Source organism: Anabrus simplex, chromosome 4 (assembly GCF_040414725.1).
Source record: "Anabrus simplex isolate iqAnaSimp1 chromosome 4, ASM4041472v1, whole genome shotgun sequence".
NCBI lineage: Eukaryota > Metazoa > Arthropoda > Insecta > Orthoptera > Tettigoniidae > Anabrus > Anabrus simplex.
Window position 1 is genome coordinate 120,154,956 of NC_090268.1, and position 16,892 is coordinate 120,171,847.

General features: G+C 37.2%; 1 long non-coding RNA gene across 1 annotated transcript in view; it reads left to right on the forward strand.

Moving 5' to 3' along the window:
- The window catches only part of LOC136872482 (uncharacterized), a 37,397-nt gene that overhangs the window by 17,275 nt on the left and 3,230 nt on the right, over nucleotides 1-16,892 (forward strand). The window contains exon 3 of the long non-coding RNA XR_010859926.2: nucleotides 14,947-15,035. This is a non-coding gene — a long non-coding RNA (uncharacterized lncRNA). The remainder of the gene's footprint in view (nucleotides 1-14,946; nucleotides 15,036-16,892) is intronic.

Sequence of the window (16,892 nt, forward strand, 5' to 3'; positions counted from 1 at the left end):
GAAGAAGAACCTCATCGCCGATTTTACTTCGTCATTTGAACACTGACTTGTTGAATTTTTAACCAACATGAATGAACTTTATTTCATCATCATAATTATATGTTTTAATCTTCGTGCCATTTTATCATATCTTTTAGCTTTTGTATCATCATAACATCAATGTGTTTTAATTGTCTTGCCATTTTGTCAAATTTTAGCTGAAGATGTTCCATAATCGGAACGAAACATGTACTAGAGATTAAGATGGTTTATATTATGTAATTAATAAACCTATTATACAGAAATTGATGAGTATTGGAAGGTGGGAACCTACTCATAACTTAACCTTAGTTGTGTTGAGCCAATACGGGATTAATATGAGATTTATAAGCTGATTTGTTCAGTTGATGTGACTGGGAAGTACTGTACCATACTCCCCGAACTTAAGACCTTGTGACTTCGATTTGATTCCGAAGATGAAGGAACCACTTTGTGGCATTCGCTTCAGAACTGTTGCAGAGATTCGACAGACAGTAGACCACTCCATTCGCACCATCAACAGAACAGGCTCTGCTAAAGGTATACTATGACTTACACATCACTGGCAACAGGTTATAAACAACGCTGGTGACTACATTGAAGGACAGCAAAGGTTGCTAACATGTAACTCTTTTGTATCTGTTGTAAATAAATAGTTGCCACTATTTAAGTTCCAACATTCGTATATGTTAAATATAAGAAGAATAACATTGTTCATTATTGTTGACATTGAAATTGATCTTGGTACTTCTGGAATGAGAGAATCAGCCGTCTAGGAAAAGTCCTAGTCCATTGACCAGGAGACACCCTGATGTATAACAATCTTATGAAATGGGGCATCGTGCATGGTGGGGACTCATTGTGCGAATGTTGAGAGGAACAGACTTCTAGGCATCTCTTGCACTGTCATCTATGCCCAGATTCATGTACAGGGTTGGAATTGGCACTGGCTGGAAACAATGCCATCAATGTAGCCAAATACTGGTCACAACTTGTGTACATAATGTATATATAATGTAGATATTTTCATGTAATACTTGATTTCTTCTTTTTTTTTATGTATGTACTTCCATTTGTTATACTTCATATGCAAATTTTTCAAGTGCTTCATTTATAACTATATATGATTAATCGGTACCTCTGACACGAATTTTTAAAAAAACTGTTGGCATCCTGAATGTAGTAAGATTAATGATTACTATAATATATAAGAAAAATGGTTCATTTACAACCAAATAATTAAACAAAAAGCATGAAAATAAGATCAGCAGATGCTTTAATATAATCAAATGTTGTAATCAAATGATACACAGTAATCAAATGAGACCTAATACGATGATGATGATGTTATTTGCTTTACGTCCCACTAACTACTTTTACGGTTTTCGGAGACGCCGAGGTGCCGGAATTTTGTCCTGCTGGAGTTCTTTTGCGTGCCAGTAAATCTACCGACACGAGGCTGACGTATTTGAGCACCTTCAAATACCACCGGACTGAGCCAGGATCGAACCTGCCAAGTTGGGGTCAGAAGGCCAGCGCCTCAACCGTCTGAGCCACTCAGCCCGGCGAGACCTAATACAGTGATAACTCTGTCTCCTTTGGGTTGTAGGAAAAAAAAAAAAAAAGCACTGTCATCGCAATTAAATATGCATGTCTGATCGTTTGTGATGTGACACATCACATTCTCAGTTGAATAATCCTTTACATTAGAAAACCAAGAGCATCATTTGGCTTCTGTGACATTTCCCCTTGAAGCAGTCGAGGAACATTGAATTGTTTGGCTGCTGCTGTTACTGGCATGCCTGCTTTCACTCGTTCAACAGCCTGTCCCATTAGACTGGCTGAGAAATTAAGTATAGGCCTCTTGTCTGTAAATTAAAACAATGGTACTAATAATTGACAGCTGTTTGAGCCAATTATTGACGTGGTGTCAAACATTGGAGAGAAAGAACACTGTTTGTCCAACCCTTGTCCCGTTTCCCTACGGGGTCGGGTATGAGGTGTGATGAATTTGTCGTGGCGGTTTTTTATGACCGGATGCCCTTCCTGACGTCAACCTCATCAGAGGAGTTAATGGGAGATGAAATGAATGACGTGATATATGATAGTAGGGAGAGGGTGAAACCCGGTGCCGGCACATAGCCTACTCCTGTCGAATAGCACCAAGGGGTCTGCTCAAGGCTTAACGTCCCCATCCGACGGACGAATCACCATCAACAGCGTCATATGCCCTCACTCCATATGAGCACTGCGGAGAGGTTTGGAATTTAATCCAGGCTTTTGGCACGCAATCTAGTGATTAGAAATTGTATACCACCACCTCCCCTACCCTGCCGGCCAACATTCTGATGGTGAAAATTTTTTCGACCAACGGGACTCGAACCGGCTAACCTCGGTGTTAGACCGTTTTAGACTTCAGCGCCTTAACGATCATGGCCACCAGGCGGGCTGGAGAGAAAGAACACTACTGTAAAATATATTTTCAGGAACAGATAAAATACAATTAAAAGGCATTTTACCGGGCGAGATGGCCATGCGGTTAGGGGCGCAGAACTGTGAGCTTGCTTCCAGGAGATAATGGGTTCGAACCCCACCGTCAGCAGCCTTGAAGACAGTTTTCCGTGTTTTCCCATTTCCACACCAGGCAAATGGTGGGGCTATCCCTTAATTAAAACCACGACTGCTTCCTTCCCACTCCTAGACCTTTCCTATCTCATTGTCACCATAAGACCTATCTGTGTCGGTGCGACGTAAAGCAAGTTGTAAAAAAAAAAAGGCGTTTTTGTTCGTTATTATGTCTACGTATTCTTTAAAAAGTGACGTCCTAGTGATTGACGGGGTATGTCAACGACCGGAACAAAGTAACACACGAATGCCCCCTTAATGGACACCCCTGTCAAGAAGCTTACAGTGGTTTAGATGTTACATTTTGATCATGAAATTTTTTACTTGTAACCTTCTGATGCACATAACAATTTAAACTTCTCAATGATTCATTGTGATTTTGTCAGTGGAGCTATTTAGTAGAAGTGCTCCCTTAACGTTTTCCTTTATATCTATGCAGAATATTACTCTTGATATACCAGTACCTTAAATACTTGGACAATTTTCTCTTCAATATAGACTTTGAGAAGAATACATACATCACTACAGGTGACTTCAGAAAGAATGAAACTTAAATTTCCTTTGAATTCAGTGTGGCCAAGGAGAATCTAATGATAATACTAAAAATGTCAAATACTGGTACAGTGTCAAAGACTGGTGTACATACCTTAAGATAGTGTGTTTCCGTGAAAGTACATTAGTTTTAAATAAGAGTGGAAAAGCTTCTTGCCTGGCTTACTGGACTGGATAGTAGTAATTGTTCAAAAATGAGGTGACGATTGCATCCTCATATGAACTTGCGATCTTAAATGCATCCCCCATTTTGCAGTCTACTGGTCTGCAGAATACTTTCAAAGTATCACATTGAAATCATCGTGAGCATATCTTATTCATCATTGTTTGAATTTTGTGAATGTGCCATGTACTGGCAAAACATGTAGAATGTCGGATATTAACATAAATGTATGTTCATCATACCTGTGTAAATGAACATACATAGGCTACAATGGAAAGACAGAGAGGCCAAGCTGGTTTTACTGGATGTCTTGAATGAAGCCAAGTCCTTCTGCATGCAAAATGCTAGGGTAGTGCTTAATTTCCTGTTCTGCAGAACATTTACAATCACAATCTAAATAATGACCAACCTCGATAGCTGCAGTCACTTAAGTGCGGCCAGTATCCAGTATTCGGGAGACGGTGGGTTCGAACCCCACTGTTGGCAGCCCTGAAAATGGTTTTCCGTGGTTTCCCATTTTCACACCAGGCAGATGCTGGGGCTGTACCTTAATTAAGGTGAAAGGGGTGAAAGTTCCTTTTGGAGATCATTGTAAGTATCTAGGAAAAATCTTGATTGGGGTAATCACATAAATGGGATTGTAAATAAAGGGTACAGATCTCTGCACATGGTTATGAGGGTGTTTAGGGGATGTAGTAAGGATGTAAAGGAGAGGGCATATAAGTCTCTGGTAAGACCCCAACTAGAGTATGGTTCCAGTGTATGGGACCCTCACCAGGATTACCTGATTCGAGAACTGGAAAAAATCCAAAGAAAAGCAGCTCAATTTGTTCTGGGTGATTTCCGACAAAAGAGTAGGGTTACAAAAATGTTGCGAAGTTTGGGCTGGGTAGAATTAAGAGAAAGAAGGAGAGCTGCTCGACTAAGTGGTATGTTACTAGTCATTAACCTCATTTTTGGTCCGTATTGACGACAGTGATTACATACAATTTACAAAATATTCGTTTAATATTAACCTAGTCAATACTTACAATACCACATTTTGTGGTTAAATAATTATAAAAAATAGAAAGATCGTGAACATGTTTCGCCCTTCTTAATGGGCATCATCAGCACAATGGATAACCTTAAAACAAATAACTACAATTAAGACTGTTTATTATTGGTCATATAAAATTGGAATGAGACGTTGTGATGTTAAAAGTTATTTTCAATATCATTATTAAAAAGTTTGACGTGAATGTTACAAACACAAGTTAAAACTATTGTAGTACAATTTTACAATATTGTCTAAAAATTATATATTTATATTGGTGAGAAGTTTTTAATCGGCATTCGTCTGGAATTGAAATGGATCCTCTTCTTTTAACTTTTTGGTCAAAGTCAATATTATTGTCGTGTTAATCACCAAGTTGATTTGAAGAATAAAATATGTATAAAACATATGTTCCTCTTGTAGAAAATTAGATCAGGAATGAACATTTGGTGTTTCTTCTTGAGTTAAATTGGTTAAAACACATTCAGGTAAGAATACGTTAAAATGGAATATACGTTGAAAATTTTTTCAATGTACTAGTTGGAATATTTATCACTATATCAGTAGTCTTCCCATTTGTTGTGTAAGTATCAATGGTTAGAATGTTGATAAACTGCAAAGAAATATAAAAACGCATTTAATGTGTATGTGTAAATAATGGATGTGATTGAATAGTGTTATGGGTTACGTAAAAATGGATATTTACTCGAATGCTGTAGAGTGTCTATCTTGTTCCGTTATTAGCGTTAGTCTGACTGGCGTTCCTGCTACACGTATTGTATGGGTGTGGCGGAGGGAGGGGGGCGGGTTGAGGGAGGGAAGAATTGGGTGGAGTAATATGTATTGGTATCGGTACAGGAGGGGGATTATTCGGAGGGGGAATTGTAGGTTTAGTATTCGGGGGGGGGGGGGGGGTAGATGGAGTTGTTGAATTGGCAACTTTTAATATATGCAGAATTTTCTTTTGATTTGGGATAACTGTTTGCAATAACTTAGGTATTAATGTGTATAAAGAACTCTTAATCTCCGTGTCGTCATTAAGATCTTGTAATAAAACTTCGCCCAGTCTGGCCAACGTATGAATAACCACACTGCAAATATGTCAACCTTTATACTCCTGAACTTAAATATTTGCTGTTATTATTATTATTATTATTATTATTATTATTATTATTATTATTATTATTATTATTATTATTATTATTATTATTTAAAAATATGTTCTGTGTAGTATTGGTTGTTCTGTAAGCTACATTTATATTATACTTGTTGAAGGTATTAGTAATTTGGTGAATAGTTGGGCTATTATATGTGAAAACGGCATGTTTATTTCTGTTGGGGCTATCTGGTTTGAGGTTAGTGGATAGCTTGTTTTTTATTTTATATATCAGACGGTTTATCATTTCAATTTTGTATCCATTGGTTACTGCAAGATTTCTTATGTTATTTAATTCAGTTCTCAAATTTACGGGAGATAAGGGGATTCTTAAGGCTCGGTATATTAGGCTGTAAAAAGATGCCTGTTTTTGCGATCCATGATGTAATGAAGAATTATTTATTGTAATTGATGAGCGTGTAGGCTTTCTGTGAATTTGATATTCAAAGGAGTTATTAGATCGGGTAACCTTTATATCCAAAAACTTTAAAGAGCCTCCATCTTCATCTTCTTTTGTAAAATTTACGTTGGGGTTGATCTTGTTTAATTCATTTAATATTTCATTACTATTGGTGACATTCTTGTCAATTATGACAAATGTGTCATCCACAAACCTTAACCATAAACTAATTCCTTTTATGTTGGTTTTAATTTTTGTGTGCTCTATCATATCCATATAGATATCGGCTAGGATACCCGAAATAGGGTCTCCCATCGCCAAGCCATTTTGTTTGTAAATTCTACCATTAAACGTGAAATAGTTATTATCTAATGTAAATTTTAATATACTCATAAATTCTTCGCTCTCCATTTTACTGAGGTTACTGTATTTACTGATTTTGTTGTATATAATATCAATGGTGTCTTTAATCGGAATATTTGAAAACATGTTAACTACACAATTAGAATTAAAGAAGGTTCAACCTATTCAATACAAAATGTGTTGTACAAGGTGTTCACAACATGTTATTTATTATTATTACTAGTGCCGGTTTCGACGCTTAATGGCGTCATCATCAGCTAGAAATCACAAAGTGGGCAGGGTACAGAACATAAAATTGTATACATGATACATGCATTGCAAAGTACAAATGATTGACAGTTTTTACATTAAGAGCTAGATGAATAATGAGTAAAATATGATGGCATAATATAACGCATAGGGGCATTATAGTCTAATGAGGTAGGTAGGTATTGTACAATAAAATTGGTCTGATGAATGAGAGTAAAAGTCTTAGTATAATAATTAAACGATACGAGTACGGTAAAATTGTCCACTCTTCTGTTGTTATCAATGGAGATATATAAGTCCAGGTCCAGTGTTGTGTGTGGTTGGCAAGACCATCAAATATTTGTTTAAGGCCGGTACGCCTGACGTTGAGTGGTTGAATAAGGTTGAATTTTGAGGTCGTCTCAGCTCAACATAGGTGATGAAGCTTAAAAGGAAGAAAAGCTAAGTTAATGAAATGGATAGCTAAAGATGGGTTCGCGGCCGAATGTGATGGAATATGGGACTCACCTTGTTCAGCATGCTGGTTGTGTGTTGTGAGAAGGGTTGTGGACGAGTGAGATGGATGTAAGTCGAGTGTGAGTGGAGGAGAGGTGGGGGGGGCAGGAAAAGGAGAGGAGAGAGGAGGGGAGTGGAAGGGATGGGAAGGCGGAGTTTAAGGCTGGTCAGGGGGATGGAGTGGTGGTAATGTGCGACATAGGAGTGTGTTGTGCAGAGCGTAAAAGATCGATTTCTTCTTCGTGGATTTGATGCCTCTAAAGACTTCGATTAGGAAGTCGAAAAGAATATTAGGTTTTTCTGAAATTTCATTGAGGTTTAGATTGGGATTAAAAAATTGGTCTAAATGAATAAAACAGTTTTCCGTAACATCGAGTAAAGGGCCTTTGTTCATCTTCTTGAGAATTTCTAGGTCTTGTTCTGTGGTAGTGAAATTATGCTTTGAGTCATGTATGTGTTGGCCTATTGCAGAAAAACCTATTATACTTAATGGCATTGACGTGTTAGATAACGGTATTTTTAATGCTCGGTCTACCATACTGTAGTAAGTAGTGCACTTATGTGTGTATGGGTGTGTGGAGTCTCTTCTGATAGTTGTCGCTGTTTGTGTTGGTTTTCTGTATATATTATATTCTAGTGAGGAAGGCAGTCTCTTAATTGTAAGGTCTCAAAAATTTATTGAGTTATTGGACTCGGCCTTCAACGTAAATTTTATATTAGAATCTATATTGTTTAAATTGTTGAAGGCGGTAGCTGCATTTACCGTTCTGTCATCTAGAATAACCAGGGTGTCATCGACATATCTGGACCAGAAAAGTATATTTGAGAAGATATTATTGTTATTAATTGCCATGTATTCTAGGGAATCTATGTATATCTCCGCCAAAATTCCTGAGGCCGGCGACCCCATAGTCAGTCCATCTTGTTTGTATATACATTTGTCAAATGTGAAATAGTTGTTGTGAATCACTAGTTTTAGGACCTGCATGAAATCCTGTATTTGTAAGGAAAATCTAAAGAAAGAACTGAATATCATACGTGCGATCGCTAAATATAACGGATATAATTCTGCATTCATAGAACGCATTATCAACAAATGTAAACACAGACTAAAGTCAACATTAACTAAAGAAAGACCTAACCCCGCCCTATACGCCACCTTCACTTTCAATGAAAACATACACAGTGTAACTAACATCTTCAAGAAACATAATATTAAAATTTTGTACAGAACCAACAATAGAAATATAGAAATAGTGCACAATTCCAAGTCAATTAACAAATCCGACATTCACGCAAAGTCGGGTGTTTATCGTTTCAAATGCAATAACTGTTTTTCCTCATACATCGGACAGACCGGAAGAAGTTTCAAAGTTAGATACCTAGAACACGTCAATGCTATTAAGTATAATAGGTTTTCTGCAATAGGCCAACACATACATGACTCAAAGCATAATTTCACTACCATAGAACAAGACCTAGCAATTCTCAAGAAGATGAACAAAGGCCCTTTACTCGATGTTACGGAAAACGGTTTTATTCATTTAGACCAATTTTTTAATCCCAATCTAAACCTTAATGAAATTTCAGAAAAACCTAATATTCTTTTCGACTTCCTAATCGAAGTCTTTAGAGGCATCAAATCCACGAAGAAGAAATCGATCTTTTACGCTCTGCACAACACACTCCTATGTCGCACATTACCACCACTCCATCCCCCTGACCCGCCTTAAACGCCGCCTTCCCATCCCTTCCACTCCCCTCCTCTCCTTTTCCTGCCCCCCCCCCCCCCCCCCAACCTCTCCTCCACTCACACTCAACTTACTCACATCCATCTCACTCGTCCACAACCCTTCTCACAACACACAACCAGCACACTGAACAAGGTGAGTCCCATATTCCATCACATTCGGCCGCGAACCCATCTTTAGCTATCCATTTCATTAACTTAGCTTTTCTTCCTTTTAAGCTTCATCACGTATGTTGAGCTGAGACGACCTCAAAATTCAACCTTATTCAACCACTCAACGTCAGGCGCACCGGCCTCAAACAAATATTTGATGGTCTTGCCAACCACACACAACACTGGACCTGGACTTATATATCTCCATTGATAACAACAGAAGAGTGGACAATTTTACCGTACTCGTATCGTTTAATTATTATACTAAGACTTTTACTCTCATTCATCAGACCAATTTTATTGTACAATACCTACCTCATTAGACTATAACGCCCCTATGTGTTATATTATGCCATCATATTTTACTCATTATTCATCTAGCTCTTAATGTAAAAACTGTCAATCATTTGTACTTTGCAATGCATGTATCATGTATACAATTTTATTTTATGTACCCTGCCCACTTTGTGATTTCTAGCTGATGATGACACCATTAAGCGTCGAAACCGGTACTAGTAATAATAAATAACATGTTGTGAACACCTTGTACAACACACTTTGTATTGAATAGGTTGAACCTTCTTTAATTCTAATTGTGAATCTCAGTTCAATACGGGAAAATGAAGTTCTTAACTTATACATGTTAACTACGTTGAAAGAGCACATTATATGATGGGATTGTAAGTTGAAATCTTTAAGGGTCTCGCAAAAAATCAATTGAATTCTTTAATGGATGCTTGTTATTAAATGTATAGTGTCTTTTGAGGAAGCTATGAATATATTTAAAAATTTTGTAGGTTGGGCTATTACGACAGTTAATGATGGGACGTATTGGGATATCTTTCTTACGAATTTTGGGGAGGGCTCTAGCTTTAGGGAGGCTGGGATTCATGTTTATAAGACTTTGTTGTTCCTGGTCATTAAAAAGAAAAGTTGATTTTTTAGCAATGATATAGAACTATTGAGCCTCCTTTATCAGCTTTGGTTACAATGATGTTGTTGTTATCTATTTTTGTCTTCATGTTCTGTATTAATGTATGTTGTTCAGGGTCAAAATTAGTGTTCAGGTTTTCTGCTAACCTTGGGAGTTTTTTCTTTTTATCAGATCTTAAATCTTTTTGTACATCACAAGGTAATTTGGAAATGTTACTTTCTATTTCGGCTATGGTATTTATAATATCGACTTCTTTATTTTTGTTAGGCCAATTACAGTATGTTTGGGACCTTTGTATAAGAGTTCTATCTCTTCATTCGAAAACTGTGTATTCGTCAAATTTGTTACTACAGGTGTGATGGAATGCATTAGATTTGTCTTCTGTTTATCTGTATTTAGCCTAGGATGTTGTATTTGGGTTGTTTTTAGCTGCATAATTTTTTTTGTCGAGTGCTGTCTGTTTTTTGTCCATTAGCTGCGTTCGTTTGTTGTTTACATACTGCTGGAATGACTTCCATTCTAATGGGACTAATTCTTGGGATACTATTAAATGCGTTTTATACAGTTGAAAATTCAAATGGGCTTTCTTCTGGTATCTTATTTTAATTTCATTCCTCAACCAAATGTCATTTACTCTGTTTTGTACCTTGTGTGCGGTTGTGCTGTTCAAATTCTTTCTTTGCGTCAACCTTAAAAATTTTGGGATCAATTTCAATTTCAGGCAGTTTTTTAAAAAAGCTATGTCCTTGCTCAATTTACATATTTTTGTTTTAAGATTAAGAAATTTGTTCAATTGGTATTTTGCCTGGTTGGCTACTATATTACAAGTCATTAATCTCATTTTTGGTCCGTATTGACGACAGTGATTACATACAATTTACAAAATATTCATTTAATGTTAACCTAATCAATACTTACAATACCACATTTTGTGGTTAAATAATTATAAAAAAATAGAAAGATCGTGAACATGTTTCGCCCTTCTTAATGGGCATCATCAGCACAATGGATAACCTTAAAACAAATAACGATCTTTCTATTTTTTATAATTATTTAACCACAAAATGTGGTATTTGTAAGTATTGACTAGGTTAACATTAAACGAATATTTTGTAAATTGTATGTAAATTGTAAGTGGTATGTTCCGAGCTGTCAGCGGAGAGATGCCGTGGAATGACATTAGTAGTCGAATAAGTGTGAGTGGCGTTTATAAAAGTAGGAAAGATCACAATATGAAGATAAAGTTGGAATTCAAGAGGACAAACTTGAGCAAATATTCATTTATAGGAAGGGGAGTTAGGGATTGGAATAACTTACCAAGGGAGATGTTCAATAAATTTTCAATTTCTTTGAAATCATTTAGGAAAAGGCTAGGAAAATAACAGATAGGTAGTAGTAGTAGTAGTAGTAGTAGTAGTAGTAGTAGTAGTAGTAGTAGTAGTATTTATTCATGAATATAACAGGCGTTCAGCCCCAAATACATGTTCACAATAAAACCATCCAACCTAAGCCACCACGTTCACAACAATAAATAAAATAATCATAACACAGAAGAGAATAATAATAATGATAATAATCATAATAATAAAATAATAATAATAATATTAATAATCATCTGGCGAACGGTTGATTCCCTCTATGAACCGTTTGCCTTACGTAAAAAAAAATTTTTTTTTAATAAAATAAAAAATAAACATAGAATATCACATGCGCTATCCTGGAGCCAGACGACTCCTTCTACCAAGTGTCCTTGTTGACTCTGCACATTCCAACACCGCCATTGTTTTTCTGTATGACCTACTCTGCATTGCTGTGCTCAGGCAAACCTTGTCTCGCCAGCCATAACTATGTTTACCTCACACCTCACCTGATGCCAACTTTGTCCTTTAGCAATGCATATCTCATACACCCCTCCGTCTCCACAATTTCGCCACCATAGATTTATATATTACACAATACATCAATAACTCCCCATTTGCCAACCCATATTCACTCTTACAAACTCACATACATTTTACACATACTTGCTCCCATACTCTTCAGTTGCCCTTATTTCACTCAACACTTACATAACCACCACTCATTACGTGTCCTTGTGCATTCAGCACATACGTCATCTTCATTGTTCTCTAGCTTACTCTCTGTCCAAACTATAACAACCAACATTCTGCAATTGCATTCCAATACACCATACACTACATTTACCAACCCGCATTAAAATCACCTCTCCGACTCCAAAAATTCAGCAATCAATAATCCATTTAACAACCAAACCATCTTCACTTACAAATACCAAAACTCTCTCGTACCCTCACTTCTTCATCACCATATTTCAACCTCCACCTTCATAATTCTACTCAGCACTCCAATATTATAGCAATAAATAAACATCCACCATCCACATTTAATACCCCCAAATACCACTTCTGCTCCATCTCATATATCACCTCTCTATCTCCAAATTTCACTAATCAAGCCATCTTCAAATACCACACACTCATATACCCTCGCATCCTTCAAAATACCACTTCGTCTTCACTTACAAATACCAAACACTCATATACCATCGCCTCTCCAACACCACCTTTCACATATTATAACAATAAATAAATTTCATACCACTCACAAATACTATTGCATCCACAATATATACCATCTCATCCTTCAAAATACCACTTCATCTTAATCTCCAGTATTCATAATTAAATGATCAGATTTACCTACCAAGCTATCTTCCACATTACGCCACCAAACCAAAATTTCACCTATAAATACCAAACACTCATATCTACCGCCTCTCCAACACCACCTTTCACATATTATAACAATCAAGCCCTCTATAACTTCCAACACCACATTTCAGCAATATAACACCAACTCCACCTCATATACCACCTCTACTTCTTCGACCATTACACTCACCTTCTGCCATCCACCATCTTAAACCACCACTGCTCCAACACCCCATTTCAGCCCTATAACACATCATAACTTACATACCACTTCTCCATCACCTCTCCAACACCACCTTTCACATATTATAACAATAAATAAATTTCATACCACACACAAATACTATTACATCCACAATATATACCATCACATCCTTCAAAATACCACTTCATCTTAATCTCCAGTATTCATAATTAAATTATCAGATTTACCTACCAAGCCATCTTCCACATTACGCACACTATTGCCTTTTGCTTCTAGTCATTACACCCCTCTCTTTTCCACCTGTACCCCACATGTCAATCAAGTTTCTATCCCTTCTTGTTTCTCTATTGTTCCACATTTCTGTCAATCTTCTTGCTATTTCTCTATATTCACTCTGTCGACTTCTTTTATCTCTATCTTCAGCTCCGCTCAGGTCCCTTAAACTTCTGGTTTTCTCTCTACTCTTACTCAGGTCAAGGCTCTCCCTGGTTGCCTCTGCCCTTACCTTTCTATCCTTCACTTCCCTTATTTCACTGCCCTCACTTCCTTGACTTTCCCCTTCACTGATCATGGTCACTTTATCACTTGGCACTTCTCCCTGCCTCTCTTCACACGGTACACTTCTACTTTTGGTCTTTTGCCTATCTTCTCCACTAATTGCTGCACTACTCCCTTTTTCTTCGTCCTGCTTTGACTTCATTTCTAAGTCCGACCTCAGCACACTGTTATTTGTATTTCGCCTCACTTGCCTACAGTTTATTGTACTACTCTCATTTTCTCCATCCTGTTTTAACTTCGTTTCTAAGACCTTCAATCTATCCACATGCCAGATTCTCTTCCAAGTTCTGTCTGACACCACTAGATTTTGACCTCTGGTCGTTGCTCTCAGCCCCTGTTTCACAGCCAGTATCTTGTTTTCTGAGTAACCTCTCATTTCTGATCGCGTCACTTCCCACGTCTCTCTTTATCCATATTTTCTCCCTCTGCACATTACCCACATTTGCTAACACAATATCCGCCATCAACGTTGCAAACAATTGGACCTTTATAGGCCTGTTGCCTCTAGCTCTTCCCACTCTCTGCACATCGTCGATATCCACTTCACTAAAATTTATTTTCATCTTCCCCTGTATTAGGTCCACTACTTTATAGGTTGTAAGTACTTTGTCTTCTCTCGACTCCTCAGGCACTCCATAGATAAACAAGCACTTCTTCCTTCTATATAAAGTATTTGCTTCCACTTCTACTTTCAGCTTGAAATTCTCCTCTTCAAGTCGTCCCACTTTTTCCCTTAATGTTACCACTTCCTCGGTGTTATTTCTCACTTGTGCTGTTATGTCGTCCGTTTTTTCTCTTAACCATACTTCAATTTCTCCAATCTTACTAGTTTGTTCTTCGATCATATTTTTTATCTGCTCGAAAGGGCAAATTTCTTCCACCACCTCTCTTACAGCTCTTTTGATTGCGTCCATATTTTCCCTTTCCTCCTTTCTATTAGATGACGGGCCTGGGTTCAACTCGACCCCCCCAATACATAGTAAAATTATAATCACTGCTGCCGATAACAATACTTCTCCTTTCCTCTCCATATCCATTTTACACCCACCTGGCTTCTTTTCTTCTTTCTTCATTTTCCTCTGCCATCTTCCTATCGTCGCTCTATACTGATCTATACCAATCATTGTCGGCCCACTTCTCGGCAACCTACCAGCACTCCTCACTCCCGAACTCCACTCCCACTCCCGGGACCCTCGGCTCAATGCGACCTCCTTCGTCCGTGGCTTAGGCAAGACTGAATAACAGATAGGGAATCTGCCACCTGGGCGACTGCCCTAAATGCAGATCAGTATTGATTGATTGATTGTCACGGCCGCTTCCTTCCCAGTTCTAGCCCTTTCCTCTCCCATCGTCGCCTAAGACCTATCTGTGTCAGAGCGACGTAAAGCCAATAGCAAAAAAATAATAATAAATAATAATAAATAAATTATCTAGTAATCCCATCACAGGTTGTAAAACAATTTCACATGTACAGTATATTGTATAAGGCTTGAGGGCCATTGTGTCTGTAGTCCCTAAATTAAACAAGTAATTTTAATTATTTTTATTTTTCCCCAGATCTGAAGGATGTGACTTACTTGGCTGGATGTCAGCAGAAAGGATGCTGAATCATTCATTTCTCACATTGCTGGAGGAAATGAAGTTTGGTGAGTTGGCCTAACTTTTATACTGCATTAAGCCGTGGAGCAGTCCTATAAAACTTTTTCCTACCTTGTGAAGAAATTATATTTTGTCCAGCTCCTCAGCTGAATGACTAGTTCGAGGCCTTTGGTTCAGAGAGTCCTGGGTTGGATGCGGAGAGGGCGGGTATTTTAACCGGGTCTAGTTAATTCCTGTGACTTGGGAACTGGATGTTTGTGTTAGTCCCAGTACCCTCCATGTGATATACAAACAATCCACCACTCTACCAACCACCACAGAATCACACAATAGCAAATACATGCCTCCATGTAGGGTTGGCATCGGGAATGGAAGCCAAATGTGATAAGAGTCAAGTCTACACACACAACATAGTTTTGCACCTGAGACCCCACCGGAGGTCCTGCACCACCTTATTAAAATATCTTCCTTTCCATCACATTTATTTATAACTTCAATTAAAAGAGCATGATCATTTATACCATTTGTCACTGCTGTTTCTCTATAGAACTCATCTGGTTTTATCGGCACCGTGTGTATAATACTTATCCTCTAGTTGTTTCCATCACTTTCTTACTCAGTTTTTCTTTTCCCCAGATTAACTTATTTACCATTAGTTAGTCATGCTTTCTGCCATTCACATTACCTATCCAGTTAAAATTTAGTGAACTGAGATCACATGCTTCATTCACATTCCTTTCTGTGTTATTCCCCACATTGTTGAATATATCATATAATAATTGTATGTCATCATCACTTCTTCCAGCTCTGTGCAACCCAAAGAACATCAGGTTGCTTATTATTTTGAGAAATGAACCTTACATGTAGAATTACCGGTCCAACTTAGCACACTGGGGCAAAACGCTGGCAACAATGAATGAGTTAGCTAGAACATTTATAATGTCCGATAATGGACCAACTATATTGGTATTACATGTTTCTTGTCCTTAAAGTTTTCATAGTTTATAAATTCTTCTTGCACCAGTACGAATACTCCCTCTCTTTTTGATTCAATGACATCATTACTCTAAGTACAGTGTAAATGACGAATACAACTTGCTTTTAACTGATACTTCTGTTCGTATTAAAAGAACTCCTGCAGGACTAATTTCTGGCACCTTGGCATCTCTGAAAACCATAAAAATAGTTAGTTGTAACCAAAAACATTATTATCACTTCTATTTGTTAAAACAATTCTGATAATAATAAATGAGCAATCCATTTAATTTAGAGGTTTCAGTATTAGGCTAAGCTATATTAATGATAGATGGTCTGTAGGTATATCTCATGCAAGATATATTAATTTTCTACAGGATGTTATCATGTATTCATTACTGGTACTTTCGAGCTATATGATAGCTTGAATAGGGAAGCTTTTTATAACTGGAGATTAAACCTACAACTGGCAACTGTTGAATATTCGACACTTTTGCTGTAGTGGCACTGTCAAACGTTCGATCGGAATGTTTATCAGCTATTTTTCGCATCAAATATCGGAAAGTGAATGTGACGACGAACCTCCCATAAAGCAACCTATCATAACAATGTAGTCTAAGTTCACGTCTCCAAATGATTGCATGCCAATACATTTTCCCTAATATTTTCAAAAATATACCTCTCAGAGTGATTAAACTTATACTAGCACATTACAGATTCATTACTGACAATCTGTACATATCAGTTTGTGACATGTTCCATTTTTGTGTACAAATGATCAAAAGTTTTATTATTTTGAATTTAGGAATTCCTCTTTTTGAACAGACTGTTCATTTTTCTGCACTTATGCAATTTCATGTCACCACGACAATCCTCAGTGTATAAGCTTTACATAGATACATAAAACTTCCTAGATTTATATTGTATCT